This window comes from Meriones unguiculatus, chromosome 6, assembly GCF_030254825.1.
Source record: "Meriones unguiculatus strain TT.TT164.6M chromosome 6, Bangor_MerUng_6.1, whole genome shotgun sequence".
NCBI lineage: Eukaryota > Metazoa > Chordata > Mammalia > Rodentia > Muridae > Meriones > Meriones unguiculatus.
This window is the reverse complement of record NC_083354.1, coordinates 11,705,200-11,726,275: the sequence shown is the minus strand read 5'-3', so window position 1 is coordinate 11,726,275 and position 21,076 is coordinate 11,705,200. Positions and strand designations below refer to the sequence as shown.

The 21,076-nt window shown below is 40.6% G+C and overlaps 1 protein-coding gene across 3 annotated transcripts in view; it reads right to left on the bottom strand.

Annotated features, from left to right (window-relative positions):
- Window positions 1-21,076, bottom strand: part of Mlip (muscular LMNA interacting protein) — a 243,963-nt gene that overhangs the window by 146,652 nt on the left and 76,235 nt on the right. Inside the window, exon 1 of one of the 3 annotated variants that reach the window (XM_060384730.1) lies at window positions 20,033-20,235. The exons of the other annotated variants lie outside the window; for them this stretch is intronic. The gene's annotated coding sequence lies outside the window, so the exon portion shown is untranslated. Of the gene's footprint in view, window positions 1-20,032; window positions 20,236-21,076 lie in introns of those variants that run through there. 3 annotated transcript variants of the gene reach the window in all.

Genomic DNA, 21,076 nt, shown 5'->3' with positions numbered 1-21,076 from the left:
CATTTTTATCAGTATGGTTTCTCGCATGTAGGCATATGCATTCACACACAGGTGTCTAAACACACACGCAGAAAGGGAGAGAGGAAGAGGGAGACGTTTTTTAAATGGAGTTGGAAACATGTCTAAGATGCTACATGGTCTGCTTAAAATTCTTCCCACAAGCTTCTCCCTGGATACTTCTCTCTGCTAAGCTTTCAGAGACTCGGATTGTGTTGCAGATATTTTAGGTTATGACACAAGGGAAACAATTTCCGACACAGGTCACTCTTCATAACACACCACCTTACGGCTTCCCTGACAGCACAGATCCCAAGGAGCCTCCTGCTGTACCCGCCCCTTACCATGGACATCTACGTAGGTAGTACTTAATGCCCTACATTTATAGTAGACAGCAAATTCCTTAGCACCTGGTCCCCAGTTGGGACATCATCCCGTAGACAATAAAGATTTCTCAGTTTTTTTCCCTGTGCGCCCCTAGCACCTAAAATAGTTTGTGTCACTTCCAAAGGCCAGCATATGTTTATTAAATAAATGAGAGATGGTGTGTGTCCATGTAGATCCAAAGGATCTCAGTGTCTGCAGAGGAACAGGAGTTAATCACTGTGCTTTTTGTTTACTTTGAAGATACAACACACACACACACACACACAAAAAAAAAAAAAAAAAAAACCTATGCCAAGTTCCAAAGCTTTGGATGTTTGAAGAACTCAGAAGAAGAATCTGCATGAAAGCAGTGTGTGTGTGTGTGTACCGGGGCATGAAGAAAGATAAAGAAAGCTTCCCTGTTCAAAATCAGATCTCCTTGGCAGTTATGCTCTGACTTCCTGTCTAACTCAAACACTCATCCAGAGCTGAGATTTCATTCTACATATAAAACATAGACATGCCACTTGGTGAGCTTTATGAGGCTGCTCTTGGTACTCAGTGTTTCATCTGAGGTGATTCTCGCAAGGCATCAAGAGAATTATGTTCGTGAGACAGGAAAGAAAAAGGAGTCTCGGGGAGGAAGATTAAAGGCCTTGCTGACCAGCACATGGCATGAGGATCTGCCTGTGTGCCTGCCTCCCAGAAGCCAGGGTCAGGCTGCCGTTCTTTTGTTCCCCATTTCAGAAGCTTATCTTAGACAAGCCCATTTACAGAACAGTGATAAGAAAGGTGGCAGAACATGATAAATTACAGCACCATAGCCAGTGAGGATTTTGTTTTTGACATGGTTCCCATCCAGGAAAATTGAGCTCAGAAAAATATGTTTCATAAGCCCCTGATAGTCATAGTCTAACTATCTGCTTATAAGACCGTAGAACTGTTCATAGATGTTACACTTAGTGTCTGTGTGTTTAAGCCTAGCTACGAAAGCAATGTGTGGTGGTTTGAAGCGCAGCTTTAAAGTAGAGAAGAGCACAACCAAGAATAAAACTTCACTAGCTTTGGGCAAAGTTCCAAAGCTATCATATACAACTTACAATGTAGAGAGTGCAACACACACACGGTTACTAAAGTTCTGACCAGTAATATTTATCTTAAATAATATCTAAGGTAGGGCTAGAGAGGTGGCTCAGAGGTTAAGAGCACTGGCTGCTCTTCCAGAGGGGCTGGGTTCAATTTCCAGCACCCACAACCATATGTAACACAAGTTCCAATGACTCTGGCACCCTTTTCCAGCCCCAGAAGGCAGCAGACATGCACATAATACACACACACACAAACACACACACACACACACAAAATAAAAATTAGAAAATAAATCTAAGGTAATAAGTGATCTCTATGCTCATGTTTTATTTCACTGATTTATTATCTGTGCTAATGGAAATAGTGATGTTCAGAGTGAGGCTCAAATTCCCAATCAATCAGTTATTAACTAAGGATCTTTTGTGAATTAAATTCCATAAACTTTGTTTTGTTTTGGTTTTTTTTTTTACTTATAAAATGATCATTAAAAAGTATCAACAACCATAAGATATCTGTGAAAATTGAGATGATATTTAATCCCTTAGTAGCTATTTTACACACACGGTGGAAATCCAATCAATAAATACTATTTTCATTTTCTTTTCAGATTAGAATAAACACATAAGGTTTAGCAAAACATCTCTAATTGATACAAATAGCATGTTTGCGTGTTTATTATTTATATCATTTCCCTTTACTCTGCCCTTAATGTTTTCGCTCCAGAGCAGAAAAGCAAATCCTGAGAGTCACTGCTTATGCTGAAAGTCTTGTTTTGCACGAAGATGTGTGCATTTGCAAACAATCAGCAGGAGGCCTGAGACCTTGCAGGCCAGTCGAGTCACACTGGGGTGGTCTTTGCTTTGAGTTTTACTTTGCACACAGCAGTTCCTGTGCATCTTGTAGTCATGGTTGTCCAGCATGCCCTGACAGCCCGAGCAGCAGCCTGGGGAAGAGTCTGGCAATCTTGCACAGAAACAGGGTTAATGATGACTCTCTGGTTTGTGATTCTGCCCCTGGTACCTGAGCAAAGAAGCTCTTTGCTGGGTGAGCACGTAGTGTTTTTCTACCCCAAGGAAAAGAAGAAACACGGGTCCTCTGTGTCAGCAGGTAAGGACTGGAAGACTAAGGGAAAGCATTTCCTCCCCAGGACTCTCACTGGCAAGTGTAAGTCAGAAGCATCAGATGTAATTTAACCCTCCTCTGCCACTCTCTTGTCTCTCCCCAAGCCACTTCAGGTGACAGAAGGTTGCCTACGTCAGAAACAGATGATGTTTCAACGGCAAGATAGCAGGATATAAAACAGAAGATCGCACGAGAAAGTGTTTTACCTATTTTTTTTCCAAGGTATATAAAGAGCTTGTGATGTGCTATACAAAGAAAGGAAAGGTATTTTGTACAAAGATAAATGGACTAAAAGAGTAACCATCTCACCTGGGTCATGTGGCAGAATAAAAAATGAGACGTCTACACACTAAACTCCACGGGTTAAAACAAAGCCATCATAAGAAATCGATGAGAATGGCTCCTTGATTTCCAAAAGGAAACCAGGTTATCTAACTCTTAGGAGTTCTGTAAGAACTCAATAAAAACAGAGACAGGGCATCCCAACACCAGCCTCATCCTGTAAGCGCTCATCTGTGGGTACCACTTGCTGCTGCTGCTGTACAACATAACACAGAGTTTCCCAATCAAGTGTCAATTTAGCTTTGAGAGCACAATAAAGGCCGGTTCATAACCGTGACGTAATCAAAATGTTGGTATATATTCCAAAGTACTTTTCTTCATAGAATCACTGTTTTGATTTCTCTTTATTTCCCAGTCCATCTCTTTTCATTTTTCTTGCTTTGATATCTTTGCCTTTGTTGGTCTGTGTATAAACAGACTTTTTTCTCACTTATGTTTCCATTAAGTGATAAGGCAGCTGGCCAACCAGTTGCCTTCAAATCTTCTGATTCTAATTACTACCAAATTCTAAACACACACTTTTTAAAGAAACCTTAGCTTTTTTTTTAATGCAATCATATTATTTTACTTTAAAAAAAATTACTTGCGATGTTCACGGTGGAAATATTTTAAAAGTCTCTTACCAGTATTTTGAAAATATTTGATGGTAGTCTGAGAAGGAGCTGGGACACAGAGCAGCAATCTGTAAGCCTCAGGTTCCAACAGCTGCCCTTGCTGTATCATGCCCAGCTATATACACATGGTAGGTTTCTCCTATCGGAAACACTGTGTGGGAGATGGGTGAGCTTCCAAATATGTGAAAATAAGTTCTAGAGGTCCTAATGGCATTCAGTTGAGCAGTCTGTGGGCATAAAGGAATTCAGAACACAAAAGACCACTGTTGGAGTTCAGAGTTGGTAGAAGATTGTGTTCTAAAGCTAAAATGCCTTCTTTCTTTTCAGAGACATTTACTGTGATCCAGAGTGTATCATTTGTATTTACTCAATATTTCTTGTAGAACCATATTTTCCAAAAAAATTTCAAACTTCACTTGGATTATTTTTAAAATAATGGTTATACACAGCCTTAAAAGACGATGCAGGAAAAATAGATCAAAAATTCATTTATCCTCAGGATCAGATAGAAGGGGAGGAGGACCTCCCCATCAGTGGACTGGGGAAGGGGCATGGGAGGAAAAGAGGGAGGGAGGGTGGGTGGGATTAGGAGGAGAGGAGGGAGGGAGCTACAGGTGGGATACAAAGGGAATAAATTGTAATTAATAAAAATAAAATATTATAATAAAAAACTTTTTATTTGGGGAAAGAACAAATGATAATTAAATACATTTAACATTTATCATGAAAATTCACCCAATATTATTATATGTTTTCATGGAGGGGGATCAGTGGGCTTTTTTATTTCTTAACAAAAATATAATAATAAAACAAAGAAGCCGTTAGTGGGAGCACAGCTCAATGATAGTCTATATGCCTCACTGGCCCCTTAGTCAACATGCTACACGGAAAAAAAAGGGGGGGCATCAATTTTTTATATTCATATGCAAGAATGACCTTGGACAAGTCAGACAGAGGTGTGACACGGGTGGGGCTGTGGCCAATGCAAGCAGGCCCTTAAGGCAGCTCCATTGGCTTTTCCAGCTTTTGAAAAGCATCCCGTGTTGTGGATATCTTAACCCCTTTCTTCTCCAGAAATCACTCTAGTAGACTCGTACAACATTTCCCTCCTTGGTCTTCTTCCCGTGAGTCTTCGGGGTCCCTCCCTCCTAGATTCAACATCGACATGCTGCCCACCGGCCTCCGGCTTGGGGCTTCTTTCCTCCTTGGTGTCGTCTGTTCTTCTCTCGTGGATCCAACACTCAACAGAGCGGGGTGAGTCTCAGAGTCCACCCTGACTTCCGTATCTGCATTGACCCGGCCTCCAGCTTTTCCTCTGTGATACTGAACACTCGGACCTTCACAGGAAGACCACAGTGGAAGTGGAAACTAGAAAGGCAAGGCTTTTCTAGAAAGGTAGGTGACCCTGACCAACATTACTCACTTTCCAAAACCTCAATTTCTTTATCTGCTGTAACAGGTCATTCATAAAAACGACCTCATATGCTCTGTCAAATACAATGACACAGACAAAGTGTGGCAGAGCGCGTGGTACACGGAAGACATGTCATACATGTTAGATGATTAAAAATGATCTCCCAAGGGAGATGTGGGAGATAAACTTTCACATGTTACACACGGATAACTTCTCTGTGATGGCCAGACACATACTGTTGACTTCCTGGTCTACAACACCAGATTTTATCTCTTATGTTTTTCATCATATGAAAGAATAGATTACATTTCAGGAGCAATTAAAAAAAAGAAAAGAAAAAAACATTTCTTTAAAGACGTGAATTTCGCTGCCTCCCTTAAAAGTTCTATCCTGCAGCCTCCCTGATGAGTAAGTAGAGCCCCGTGGCCAAGTCATAACCGCGGAGACATGATTAGAAGCAAGCTTCTTTAAAATGACACGGCATGCAGGTCTTTATCTCACCCTGGAACTTGGGTTGTAATGGCTAGAAGTCTGATAGCATTTTTAGATCCAAAGGAGAGAGATTTCTTCCAAGGATAACAGAAATGGTGATGACTAGATAGGCAGGAAGAATCCACAAAGAATCTCAGAACTGACTCTGCCACAGCTTTAATCATTGAATGCGAAGGAGAAGTCAATCCTTTCCCTGTTGTTTTCTCTCTTATCTACAGCCTTAGCTCTTCTGAAATTAGTCAACAGTCATTTGATTTCTAACTCCTGCCTACCATGCAGCCTTCTGTGTAGCCAGGATCCTCTTCTCATAGCTTCACTGTATAACGAGAATTTTGGTGTCTTTAAAAACCCCTTATGTTATGTGAATGTTTTTGTTTTAATCCCGGGTGTGGGATAGGGGCTGCTTCAGATTATCCACAGCAGCTAATTACAATGTGTCTCTGCTCTGGCAGGCGTGTGATTCTTGCCATCTTACAAGTAGCTTAATTGTGGGAACGCTTGAGAGAGTGTGAATGGGAGAACCCCAAGAGGACCTGAGGAAGCTGCTGCTCCTGGTTGCTGTTGTTTGATGAGAAGTTGGAGAGATACTGATGAGATGAAGTTTGGACTTGCCCTAAGGAACACAATGCACCTAATAAGCAGGAAGTAGCCTATAGTGGTTACTTCCTAAGGAGGTTGCTGCCTTTCTCTAACCTTTCTCTTCTACCTAGTGTTGAAGGGTTGGGAGGAATTAGGGTGAAATAAGGGTTGAAAGGTTGGTAAATGTAAGAACCCAATATAACAGCTAAAAATGTACACCTACATCACTGTTGTCTTGTGCTCAGTCTGCTGCATTGTCTTGTCATTTCTTGCACTTTCATACTTTTCCTTAACCAAAAAAAAAAAATCATATATATGTAGAGACCTTTCAGATTTTTGAACTGATTAAACATCTTCCTTTTGGGTGAATGCACTGTAGCACATATATTCTGTCTGGTCTCACCAGTAATCCACAGAGGATCACCTTATCTCTTGGATTACTTCATAACAGGGCATGCAAGAAACAACTTTCAAGATGTGGTTGGGATGCCAGACATTTTTGAGGAGTGAACGCAGGTGAGAGGATGGGGGTACATTACTTTTACATCACTATGACTCAAAGGCCTAAGTAAGAGAGTTAAGTGGAAGACAATTATCTTTAGTGCAACATTTCAGAGAACATAGCCTCTGGGCCCTTACCCTATGCCATGAGCAGAACATCATGATAATGGAAGCTTCCACTCTATGGGAAACAAGAAACACACAAAAGTGAACCTGGGGAAGATCTAGTCCTTGGAGACTCCCTACTTTTCACCATCTCCAGTAGTGTTATCATATTAAGAATTCATCGGTAGATGAATTTATTCATTAGGCAAGCACCCCCAAGATCTAATCCTCTCTTCAAATATTCATATCCCCAGGTCCCTAAAAGTGCACTTTACAAATCCCTTAGCAGACCATAATCTAATCAAGTAGACAGTTAAGATTAACCATCGCAGAAACAGAGTAGGACAAAGGAAAAACTGAATTGGAACACAGATCTCCCAAAGCCTGGGCTAACTGAGCAGGAAACTGGTACTTTCCCAGTGTGTGTATCTCATAATATGTGCTGGTTTGAAGCACTGCCAACTAAAAGCATATCATACCCAGTCAAAGTAGCCGGTGCTTTACTGGGTATGGGCTGCATAGGCATGCTGGGAACTCATTCTGCAGCTGACATATCCCCAAAATAGATACCAAATAGAAACTTCTAGGTAGAAACTTCCAACTATATCTAGTGTTGTATTGGCTCAGCAGCAAGATCGTTCTCAAAAAAGGGACTGTATTCCATATCTCTGTAATTACCATAGATCACTCACTTTCCAAAGTACTAACTTTAATATTAAGAATACATATAATCTATTCTTGCTAAATATCTACAGAACCCTTCATTGTAGTTTCTTCTATGACTAACCTAAGAAACACGATCTGTATCGAGTTCAGGAAATTAATCCCCTTGCACCTCAACAAAGTTCCCTTATAAGAAAAAAAAAAAAAAAAAAAAAAAAACACTTGTCAAATATTTCTCTTCTACTCAGAGCATAAGAGCCAAGCCGCCTGCATGTTTAGTCTTGGTTTCATCAAGAACATCTATATGATGCCTACCACCATGTTAGATGTTGCTAAGACCTCCAGACAAGCCCCATCTGAAGGTCAGCAAGCAGGACAATACTGCCCATTCGCCTGTCATTCATTCGGGAGCAACACTGCACTAGGAGACAACTTTGATCAGATCCCCGTTTGCGGCATCTCCTCGGCTTTTCTATCTTCTTTGACTTTATGCCCACTTGGGGGTCGCTGTGAATCTCAAAGCTTTCCACAAGTTTTGTGGATCTCTTTCACACTTCTTGTTAGAAAGTAGAAGAGAACTGTATTTGAAAGCAGATACATTTGCATACCCTTCTTGCCAAACAAAGTCGCTCTAGCTACCTTCTCTCCATTGTATTCTAGTTCCGAGAGCTGGAGTTAGATTGCAGAAAGGAAGGAAGGTTCTGACTGGTCACCAGAAAAATAACACATGTATGTGGTGCTAGGGGAGCACCAGGGATAGATATTAAATAGTCTTGCTCATGTTAGTGTAAAGATAGTAAAACAAATGTGGGGGCAGTCTGGGGTCTCAATAAGACCCACATTGTTCTCGTTTTGCTCTGTTTGGCTGTATATATTCCCATGGTTTGTCTGTGGTGATCTGTGTATTTGTTTAGCCTTAAGATAAGCATGGTTGAGCAATCACAAGGTGAGCTCCCTTTGTGTGCCTGCTGCTGTCTTCCCTAACTCTGTCTACCCACTGCTGCCCAGAATACATCTTTATGGTAATTGATCCACTTTAAGAATCACTCCCATCTGTTCTCTGCTACAAAGATAGCTACTTCAAGAGCTGTTTGTGTTTGCCAGTTGGTGGAGGAAGGTGGTGCTGATGGGGGTTGACGTGCAGTCTACAGGAGTCACCTCAGTGCATCTCCATCTGGACTCCACCATTGGCATGTATTGGAAATGTTTCTGTTTAGATGTTGTTTTCCTCATCCTCCTGAGTCAGGTGGCTTTGCCAGAAAGTCAAACTTCAAACATGACAAACTGCTCTGATCATGTCAGGGTGGTACGGTTGCCAGGGAAACCACTTTAAAAGGAGAGACAGATCTATTTGTGAATTTATAACTGAGAGAAGAAATGGATGCTAAATTTCCGGGTGAATCGAATTTACTTTAAGACACATTCGGGGTCCACGAGAGCCATTTTTAGGCCATACATGTAGCAAAAATTATCCCGTTAATAAGAACTCGTGTTGGTGTAGGCCAAAAATTCTTTCTTTGTTTTGTCTTTGGAAATGTCTTTTTTAAAATTCCGAAAACAAGGCAAACCTATTTCCTAGAAGACTGTCAAGGTTGAAGAAAATGACCAGAACTCATCACCAAGACTCACACTGGTGAGGCCTCTAATGGACGCTTCTTCTGGGATCTGAAGGAACTGAGAAGGGGAAAATACTCCACAGGTGTTTTCAAGGGAGCTTTCCAGTATGAAAAAAAAAATATATAGATGATGAGATTAGAAGCTTCATCATGCGGATGTCCACAAGGAGTAGGCCAGAGTGTCCTCCAAAGTAGCTCCAAACACTCAGTGACTGGACCTTAAACATATCAGGGTAGCTCCCTGCGTTCAGCGACTGGACCAAAAACATGGAGAACTTCATGCTTCTATCCTTACACCAGGTTTCAGATCCACGGAATGAATTTCGATAGAAAGCCAAAGAAAACGGATGAAGTGTGTATTAACAAAGCAATATAAAAAGTTGTTTCTATTATTTAAAAAAAAAAGATAACCAAAATGTGTAGCCCAAGAAATAAATGACTTTCACTTAGATTTTTTTGTTATGATGTCAGCACTGTCTTTATTATAAATATCATAATGTATTCTGATCATGACCAATGTCACCATTATCATCTTGCCATCTAAGTCACCATCTCCCCTGTGTAATAAGAGCTTTTCTTTTTCTGTTTCTATGTGCTAGGACTTATAAATACCTCATTAAATTATTCTTAGGAATTGGGAAATGTTTTTGTGAAGGGTCAAATATGAACATTCTATGAACCAAATCTAGCTCCATCACAGTAACTCATATCATTGTAAGGGTAACACGGCCATAAAAAAAAAATATACCAATAAACTTGCCTATGTTCCAATATAACTATGAGCCTGGTCACAGGAGACCAACAGAGCAAACACATGGAAAACACTCTCTCTGATTGTGGTTCATAAGTTTGAAAACTACTGGAGCAGGTAATCCAAGAATTCTGTGATGCTTTGAGACTCAGTAACTCATGCTAATAAAACCACTAAGTCCATACTCTGAAGTGACAGAGGTCAAAGGAACCGCACTGCCTACAAAGCTCCTCTATAATGCCACGTGGTGCAATTGCTGGAAAACCATATCCACCATTTTGTTACTGTAGTAATTCTATCACAGTGGTATTTGCATTCCTGTTATTGTACTGTTATAGCACTACTTTTGCTGGATGGTTGGTCTATGTAATTATGTATATATTTAAATATATTTGGATTATAAAAATAATATGAAAAATAAATTCTACAAAACCCACCTGACTTTTGTGGTATTACTTTCTTAATTACTAATAGAACAGCAAGATTAAATAAGATGTTTATAACATCAAGTATCGGACACTTTTGAAATGATTCAATGTCAGTCATTCTGGTGACTCATCTTGGTTGCCATCTAGACTTCATCAGGAAGTTCAACTAAAACCCAAGAAGCTGGGAACACTTGTGAAGGATTTTCTTGACTGGATTATTAAGGTGGTTGTTAATAAGGTGGGAAGATCCTCCTTAAATTTAGGCCGCCCCTTCCCACGGCAGCCCACATAAGAGGATATAAAAGAACCTTTTACTTTTTTGTCTGCTGATCTTCACTCTCACTGGCAAGTTCATATGCCCTGCCGTTGAGGCATTCCTTCACTGTTACTATAACCCTCATCTTCAAGATTCCAATAAAGACTGAAGACAAACAGCTCTCTAGAAATCCTTCCAGACTCCAGCAGCATATTGGGGACTGCTGAGACATCATATATATTAACTCTATTTGTTCTGTTTCTTTATAAAACCATAGTATACCAACATGTATAAAAACACAAAATCTACAATTTCTTACCTCCGTCTGACAGCATAGGCTATGCCATTGGTAGGACAATAATTATCCTTTGCCTTAAAATGGCACGCAACTGGCATGCAAAACTATCCAGCCAAAAGAACTAAGCCCTTTCCTTTGATTCTGCTTCAGTCTAGAAGCACTAGAGGAAGCACTGCCAGTGTCAGTGCAGATAATCAACTTAATGCAAAGGCCAGGAAGGACAGCTGGAGAAGCCCTTTTCTGAAACTGGAAGCCACTCTACTCTTAGTCCACTCTTGGGTATTTGGGTCTAGATCCCAATCAAGTCATGCAGAGAGTTTCCAGGCTGACAAATTATCAGTGTTTCAATTAACTGCAATTTCTCTTCTGAAAACTACCTTGATGTTTAGCATGCAAAAACACAAGCTCAGATGGTGCCACTCATGATGGATAAAGAAAGGACTCAGAGAACTGAAGAATTCGAAGCCATAAAAGTAGGAACAGGGACCATCTCTGACACGAACTCATGGGCCGGCTCTTTGATCACCTCCACCCCCACCAAAGGTCATAGGAGAGATTGAAGGGACCATAGCTATCGGATTTCTTTCCTTAAAAGCAAAAGATATTTTATGCTACTTCATTTTCCATTTCAGTAAGTACTTTAAAAAACAAAAATAATGTAAATCATTTTTGTAATGTTGTGAATGGAATTGATTCTTAGGAATAAATTACAAAGAAAATATAGATAGGAATTATGATGGCTCAACTTTCACACATCAAGAGTCTTGTATTCATGAAAGATTTTATCCTACATGGTATATTTAACAATGTCCAGAGACATTTGGATTTATCATCAGGAAGAGTTATGTACGTAAAATCTAGTGGGTAAAGAATAATGATATTTTGAGACATCCAATGACACACAGAATAGCTCCCCCCGCCAAAAAAAAAAAAATCATATATACCCAACTTCAAATTTCAATAGTGCTATGATTTTGAAATAGCCTAGAACACTTTCTGAAAAAAGAAAATGATTGAAACAGTGCTGCAATCTGACTGGTACAAATACATGAAATTCAAATTTATGCTGAGCAAAATTATAGATCATTCCCTGAGCACCTAACTTGGAATTTGAGGACTGCTTACGAATTCCAAAGGCATACATTCCAGAAGCTCCTACATTATGTGTGTGGGTGGGTATGTACTGGGGAGCTCTCTGCATCAGAAACATATAAACACACATACAAAAGAGATTACCCTGCACACACCTGGAGTTCACTACTTCATGACACCTGTTTCCCACACCGTTTCTGTGTCAGAGTCAAGATGACTGCCTTGGAATGAGGATGTAGCTCTGTGGCAGAAGGATTTTCTAGCAGCTTCCAAGCCTGGGGTTTAATCTCCAGTACAGTGGGGCAGCTGCAAACAGAAGGTTTTCATGGTGTTGAAGAGACTGATGTCTGTAACAAGCTACTTCTGTATGGCTGTGAAAAAATGCATGACAAGCAACAGAAAGGAGAGAATGTTTATTTTGGCTCGTGGCTTCAGGATAGAAGCCCTAAACCAAGAGCCAATAGAACTGTTAATAGAACTTCTTACATAAAATTCCATGCACTCTGCCCAACAGTTGGCCATAAGTCTCAGTGTTTGCTTTGATAGTCTGCGGGGCAGAGGCTTTCAGAGGCCCTCTGTGGCAGGTTCCTAGGTTGTTTCCTGTTTTCTTCTTCTTCTGATGTCCATCCTCTTTGCCTTTCAGGATGGGGATTGGACATTTTAGTTAGGGTCCTCTCTCTTGCTTAGTTTCTTTAGATGCACAGGTTTTAGTGGGTTTGTCCTATGTTATATGTCTATATGAGTGAGTATATACCATGTGTGTCTTTCTGCTTCTGGGACAGCTCACTCAGGATGATCCTTTCCAGGTCCCACCATTTACCTGCAAATTTCATGATTTCCTTATTTTTCATTGCTGAGTAATACTCCATTGTGTAGCTGTACCACAATTTCTGCATCCATTCTTCAGTTGAGGGGCATCTGGGCTGTTTCCAGCTTCTGGCTATTACAAATAAAGCTGCTTCAAACATGGTTGAGCAAATGTCCTTATTGTTTACTTGAGCCTCTTTTGGATATATGCCTAGGAGGGGTCTTATGTAAGAAGTGGGAAATAGTAAGATCTGGAGAGGACAGGAAATCCACAAGGAGAGCAACAGAACAAGAAAATTTGAATACCAGGGTCTTCCCAGAGACTCATACTCCAACCAAGTACCATGCATGAAGATAACCTAGAACCCTTGCACAGATGTGGCCCATGGCAGTTTAGTGTCCAAATGGGTTCCATAGAATGGGAAGAGGGACTGCTTCTGACACAATCTGATTGGCCTGCTCTTTGATCACCTCCCCCTGAGGGGAGAGCAGCCTTACCAGGCCACAGAAGATGACAATGCAGCCACTCCTGATGTGATCAGAAGGAAGGAGAGGAGGACCTCCCCTATCAGTGGACCTGGAGAGGGGCATGTGTGAAGAAGGGGGAGAGAGGGTGGGACTGGGAGGGGAGGAGGGAGGGGCTTATGCGGGGGATACAAAGTGAATAAAGTGTAATTAATAAAATTAAATTAAATTAAAAAACACTGAGTCTGGCCTACCACCTCCAATGTCATGCCACCAGGAGGGGACCAAATTCAAAACATAAGCCTATAGAAGATAGTCCAAGTTTAAACAGCATTATTTTAATGGGCAAAGGAAGTGGTTCTGACTCAAAGTAAAAGATTTCAAAAAGAAAATCAAGACTAAAATTGACAGTCACTCTGTTACAGAGGCAAAGGAACTGAGTTTTTGTTTGTTTGTTTGCTTGTTTGTTTGTTTTGGAGGTTTTGTTTTAGTTTTAGTTTTCTTTTATTAGAAAACTGGAGGCAGGTTTTGTGTGTGTGTGTGTGTGTGTGTGTGTGTGTGTGAATGTTTATGCGTATATGCAATTTTCTTTTATTTGTTAGAATTTCACACAAGTGTACAATAAAATACAATAATTTTTAAATCTAGTAGATTCTAAGAGTCAGTATCTGTAATATAACTGTTGAGTAGAATGCAGCTCATATATCTAAAACATTCTCCTGAGATCGGATACTCTCTACAGTCCTGTCTTGAATATTCTCTGCTTCAGGTGCTAAGGGGGTTTATCAACAATGGAAAAGTTGAGGCAAATGTTGAACCCACACAAGAATCCAATTTCCTCTGATGCCAAACAGATTTTGAGAACATTTGCTTGTGTTTCTACATACACAAGAAATAAAGGAGAAAATAAATTTAAACTAAAGGGTCATTCTACCCATTTTGCTTTCTCTAGGAATAGTGCTTCCAAGTTAGGAGCAAAATTGTTCGAAAGAAGGAAGGTGCTGTTAGCAAAGATAAGTAGGAAAGCTGTGGTGGTGGGTGTGGGCGCTGGAAGATTTTTACTGCTGTGAGTGAGATCAGTTCAGGACTGAAGGCAAGGCATTAGACTAAGCCCAGCTGCCACCAGAGACTATACTGACAGCCTAGGTTTGTTAAAGCACTTCACCCAAGATGAAGTATGGGTGGTGCAAATTTTAGTTTAAGAAAATAACCTCAATATTGGGCTTAATTCAGATGTCATCAAAAGCTTCAAGTATATTCGGTATTGTTGGGAATTACAGTTTATTTGGGGGATATAGTGTGAGGATCATTCCTGAGAGACTCAAATGACCAAGTAAAAGCATTTTGTAGAAGGGACCATCCCAGAGTCAGAGCTGTGCTCTATGAGCCATCCACAGAGACAGGCCAGTCCTAACATCCAAGGCTGTTCCACTCTCCTGGCGTTGAGCAAAACCATACTCAACACATCTGTGATTGTCAAAAGAAAAGGTGTAAACTTGAATCTTACAAAAAAAAATTATCCTGTGCCCTTGGGACATAGCATCAAACAGGTAAAATGGGTTTTAAACATGTAGTTTAAAACCCGAGCTCAGCCAATACAGGTCCTAATGGCATCCATATCCTGAACATAGCTATTTCAGCCCTGTTGACATGTTACTATGCTCAAGGAGTCTTTAGGTTTAAAAAAAAAAAAATTAAGCTATGTGATTCAGCATACCTCTACATGAAAAACCTCTATAAAGTCATCTGCATCTTTTAATTCCTTGCTCCTCTCTTAAGTCAATGCTCCGTAGAAAATAAAGTTGGTTTCTCTGAAAATAAAAACGTTTATTACACTTTTGCTATGGCAACCCAATTTACTTCTTTAAAATTCACTACGCTTCAAAATTTTTAATTTCCTGTTTTTGCAGGCTCCCCACTACCACATGATTCAATTTTTTTACATATACCTTAATACAAAAGAATACATTAAAATGTTGAGTTATAATTCGCAAGAATGAATGCGCTCATTTAGAAAAGTGAAAATTCCTTGTGGTGTATCAGTGTCCTCGGCCATGCTGAGGACTTAGAAGGCACGTAAGCACCTGTTAAATACTCACAGGTGAGTCTCTGCCTGAGCCTGAGCACAGAGGATGTTGATGTTTCAATCGATGTGTTCAAATAATGTGATCTCATTCTTCCACTGTATGAATGTTTTTTTTTCAATATGCACATACTTCTTCATGAATGTATCATGTAAACTGCATATATGAGTAAAGAATTAATAGGAGAAACTAAAAGTGTGGCTTACTACAATCAGTGTAATGAATCTATTCAAGAGCAGGAGCTGATTTCCTGACATAAGTGTTTTAGAACTGGACAGTGAGCCCACTAAAGCTGAGAGCCGGTCTGTTCCAACACCTAGCAGCAGGTATGCGTTGGGAGACTCATTTGCTGATGCTCCCACATGTCAACCAGTGAGCTAGGAAGAGAGGCTGTGAGTGACATCTACTTTTAGGATCCATCACCTTCTGATCTCTGGCAGCTCTGGCAGCAAGACTGTCTCATCTTCCCAAGAACCTCAATGTCTTAGTCAGCTTCCTGCTACTCTAACAGAATGGCAGAGACCTGGGCGAGTTATAAACAACAGAAGATTATCTGACTCAGATTGAAAGGCTGGAAAGTCCAGGCCTGAAAGGACCAAATCCGGTAAGAGCCAGAACCATACACACCAGAACACAAAAGAGACATGAGTGAGACAAGAGAGGCTTGAAGGCCAAACCCATCCAATCCACTTCCGCTAAGGGTGAATTAATACATATGTGACAGTACAGTCCTTATAGCACAACCAGCTCAAAAAGGCTCCACCCTTCAACACCACTAATACATCAATTAAACTTCAATGGTAGTTGTAGAATGGACATTCAGTCATAGCATCTACAGAAAATACACACACACAGATGTACACACACACACACACACACACACCTTTTGCTCCTTGTATTATCTTAAGAGAAAACAAATCACTTCACCTCAATTCTTAAGCCATCTCACTTATATGTAAAGTGTAGAAACTGCATTAATCCTAAAAAGAAAAATGTTTCATTTTCTCTTGAAACTTAAGCAAAGTCAACCATCACACCATGGCCTCTTCTAGACGTTCCCGGTGAAACTTGCAGCTCCTTAAGCAGAGGTGACTATCAAGCTCGGCCCATCCAGGTGTCCTCCTTTGTACACACCCCCCAAGCAGACTTCAGGAAGACATGCAGAAAGTTCATTTCCCACTGGGAACAGGTTTCCTGACACAGGGCCAGGGTGTCACACAGTAGAGAAATAAGAAATAAAATTAATTAACAAAAGTGTGTTTTTTCCAAAAGTTTCTGAAAAGTATCTTTTCTTGTAAACTTTCCTCTTAATTGAACCACTAACTGGAAGGAGCCGGCTATTGAGATTCAGCATCTTGTTTAGACCAAGTTGTTTCAGAATCCCCACAATAGATGTAAGCATGTAGGCCCAGAACATGGATTCTCTTTCTCCTCTCTGACCCTTGGTAAAGAATCAGAAGTCAACAGCTTTTCAAAGTGGTCCTCAGCGATTTGCAGTATCTTGGTCCTTTCTATTATTTTACCCTTTCTGTCCCTGTCTATCTTTTCATACCTTTCCCTTTTTAACAAATGGCATTTCAATTAAACAATTTCTTTCTCCCCCGAGTTACTGAGTCATCAGAACAGATTCATCAATAGATATTCTGAACCAAAGTTAGTTGCAAGAGATTTGAAAATTTTACCTCCTCTACCGTTTAAACACTTGGGGTGCTTTCTTAGCTCCCACACATGCTCTTTCCTCACAGGCTCAGAAGTGATAAAGTTTAAGGCTGTTTGGACCCCATTCTCCCCATCTTTCTTAACGTTTGTATTCCTTGTTTACAGTTTGTTCAATAAATATTGGCTGTGCACTAGCCCGATTCTAGATTACTGTGCTAGATCCTGGAGAGACAGTAATGGGTGGTAGAAAGTTTCTGTATTAAATTAATGATATGGAATTACAGACCCAAAATGTGGGCAGTGCCACCAACCCAGCAGCTGAGGTTTTGAACTGAATAAAAATGAAAGGGAGCTGAGCGTCAGCATCCATCTCCCTCTGTTCCTGCTGCCATGCCCTCCTGACTTGATGCACTGCGGCCTCACCCAGGAGCTAAAAGAAAGCATGCCCTCCAGAAGTCCCTTGGTCTAACATCTTGTCCCACCAGCGCAAAAAGTTACTAAGATAAAGGTGAACTGAAAATTTACATATACACTCATAGTAAGTTAATAAAGGAAAGAACATATTAGAGTTCAATTTTGGATGTGGTTGGAAAGATCTTTCAGATGCCCGAGAGAAAAGGAAGAATGAGGAGTTGAACATATGCAAATACAAGGCATAGAGATATACATGGTGAGGACAAAATACAAGCAAGTGTTTATAGCCTTGAGATTAAGTTATATTGTGTTACCAAGGAATAAAAGTTGTTATGAAACAGTCGTATGGGAGGATGAAGGCTGAAAACTAGTGTGTCTCCAGAACACTTTCTGTAGCTCGGCTTGTGGGATGCTGAGCTGTGGAACCCGAGGCTGCGGTGAGACATCTTGGAGAGAGCAGAGAGGGCCTGGAATGCAGCCTAAAACTTTATTCCTTAGCATTCCAGAGCAAGTACGGAAGTGGTGGGCTTAGCAGACATCCTCATAAGACAAGGTGAAGCTCGGTTCACTTATACAATATGCCTCTTGGAGGGGAAAGAAACTGACAGCTTTGAGCAGAGGCTCACGCTCTGGAAGTATGAATAAGAGAGTGGACATGAATAGATGCTTGTGTGAGGGTTAGCACTGGTAGGCAGTTCCTTACACAATGACCTTTTCAAAAGAAAGGCTCAACACTTGGCAAGTTGAAGGCTTCTCACAGAATACTGCAGCTGTGCTCTCAAAACTGTTCAGACTCGCCCTGCTGGCGTTCACTGCTTAATCTCATGGATTGCTTTTGTTTACCTCTATCCTAGCTATAAATGAGAAACCTGTTATCTCCAAATGTCCCCCCCACCGAATTCTGATTTCGCCAGTAATAGCAATGATGATCACACAATATTAAAAATGAACTTGAAATACAAACTAACAGGCACATACCTCTTACTGTATGCAAATGTTTCCAAGTACCTTACTTGGTCTTTACAGAAACCATAAGGCTAAACACTAGCATTACCCACATATTAAAGGGAGAATTCTAATGCTCAACAATAGTAAATTCGCCTTCACCAAGGTTGTGCACTAGGCAAATTACAGGCTTAGCACAGTCCCGGTCTTTTGGAGTTCGTTGCACTGAGGTATTTGCCACTGTGGTGCAATGATTCTGAGGGATATTCCTCTCGCAGGTGCCACTGGGCTGCTGTCATGATTAAGGCTGAGATGTTGCTGTCACTCATCTGGCTCTGTGCCTCAGTTGCTCATTTAAGGAGCCTTCATTTGGAGCCATGACTCACTAAAAAGGAACAGTGTGCCATGAGACTAGCTTCTAACAAGAAGCAGCCCAGACACCATGCATTTGAAATTACATGGGTCTAAGTTAGCAGGTCTTCTAAGAAGGGTATGTTCGTGATAAAATGGGCATGCATTCAAGAGAAGTCTTTGAAGATTCCTCTCAAGGAGCCTTCAAGCCTTGACATGCATAACTTTTATACAGAAAATAAATGAGGCATAGAGAAATTTACAGAAATACACATTCGTTGAAAGTTTGGAGCTTTTGTTCACCATTCAAATGTCCCTTTGATGCTGAGATATTTTTTTTAAAGGCCTTTACAATAAGCAGGTTTCACTGAGCACAGTTAAAGCAGCTACACTGGGAGAACAGCAAAAAAAAATCTCTAAAAATATACTGATCTCTCTTATCTGAATAACTTGAGGGGGGAAAAAAGGCTAAATTTGCAAAGCAAAGAATACTTTTCTCTCCTTACCTACACAAATAAAAAGAGATTCCCAGCTGTTCATGCATGCCCATGTCTCCCCCACCCACCCACCCTGCTCAAGACACTGAGAACAATCAAATCACTCTGAGATGCATTCACAGGGGATTAGATAAATCCTCCTCTGCCCATCTCATTTTGCTTCCATCTAGGTAATGTGACCCTGACGGCAGAGCAATGTCTCCCATAAAAGCTGCAGGGACATTCAGTACCAATTATTATTCCAACAGCCGATGCGGTTCTCCCCCACAATCAAAACAGCCCATGCTCTTCTCAAGTACTGCACAGAATTCTTCATTTTACAGGGAAGCAGCCAGAGCAAAATAGATGATGAAATTTCCTAAGTCAAGTCCTGAGCTTCGCCTGAAGAACAGGAGTATATTTGGAATACCAGGCACCCGATTACCAGGACAGGAAAAGGAGAAGAAAGGGGAGGAAAGGGGAGGAAAAGGAGGTAGAGAGGGAGAGAGATTGGTTTAAGGAAGGACAAAGGGGAAAATCAGGAACTCTGGCTTCTGTATTTTATAATCTGAATTCATAATTAAAGCTATGTTAAGAAGTTAGACTTATGGTTTGAAACCTATTTCAGTACCTAGTGATTAAAATCATGCCATGTTTTAAGGTCCCAAGTTCTTCCAACTTAAAATATAAAAAAGAAATTAATTGTATAATCTTAGTTTAATTTTATGTGTTCACATCTTTGTAGTTGCAAAAATTATATAAATATAACATAATACAAATTTGAAATCTAAAAATAAGCTACAGCTTAAATGCAAAATAACTTTTCAAACTCTTCATGCTCACTCCTACCCACAACTTACATAGATTCTTTTTTATTTCTGATTATATATAAATTTACAGTGAAAGGGAGCAATTCCCAAATGAAGGCATGCTGGTCCACAGCTACTTTAACATCTGTTCCCTGCTGTCGTTCATTATAAACAGAGACTGTTACCTAAAACATAACTAATGCGACATGAAACAAGATACAAAAGTACACAATGATCACTGGTGTCAGAGGTATGACACGGTGACGGTTTAAAGGAATTACACACAGCCCAACTTACCAACTGCACAGAATCTGTCACGTGTCAGACTAGCAGACATCAAAAAGGCGGTGGTTGCATTGACAAGGTCAGTGCCAACCCATAGTGCTCACTGACAGACACTTGCCTGTGTCAGCTGCTCATAGTGATGAGCTGCAGAGATGACAGAGCAATGTACAGATTACACCCTCCTTCCTCTTGCTTCGCCACAACTCTGAACAATGAGTCTGCTATTTCAATCCCACCTGAATCTATTAACCTACTCGGCATCGGCACCGTTCCGACGGTAACTCTGAACAAACGAAGGGTTCTGTCGTGAAAGTTTCTTAGGGGCTGGCAAGGTGGCTCAGACGTTTGCCCTGCAAGACTGAATAGCTGAGAGCAATCCTTGAGACCCACAAAAGGCTGGGTGTGGTGGCTGGTGTGCAATCCTGCACGCCTATGGCGAGATGGAAAGTGCAGACAGAGGTACTGAGAAGACCACTGGCTAGCTAATCCCGAACAAACACACAGGAGGGCAGAGACACAGGAGAGGTCCCTCCTCAGGACTGTGAGAACACCCCCGTGAAAGTTGTCCTAAGCCTATGTAAGTGTCAGGCTATGCCTATACCCCAAACTCATACCCCACTGAGCATGCGCACACACGCGCACTTGTTCACACACGCTCACACAGGTACACGTGTGTACACACTGTTGTTAATCATAATAATAATAAATAACAAAATGTTTTCAATTTAAAGTAAATAACAGAGCCTGCCTTCCCTGACATGGTACAGCAGCGCCACTCTTAACATATATACGGTTATATGTTCATGTACACAAAAAATGAATATATGCATATGTCCTATGAAAGGGATGACAGAAATGCCTTTAGGATGAAACTTCAGTAAAAGTTTAAATTTATGACTGCTCCTATAATAAATTACACTAACTACTTTTCTAGGGTCATATTAAAACAACCGCACTAATTCAGAGAGGGAAGAATATATTTGCCATACATAAAATTTAAAAAGGGATTTAAAAGTCAAAGGTATATTTAAGTCAGCAAAGAGTCTCCTCTTCTGT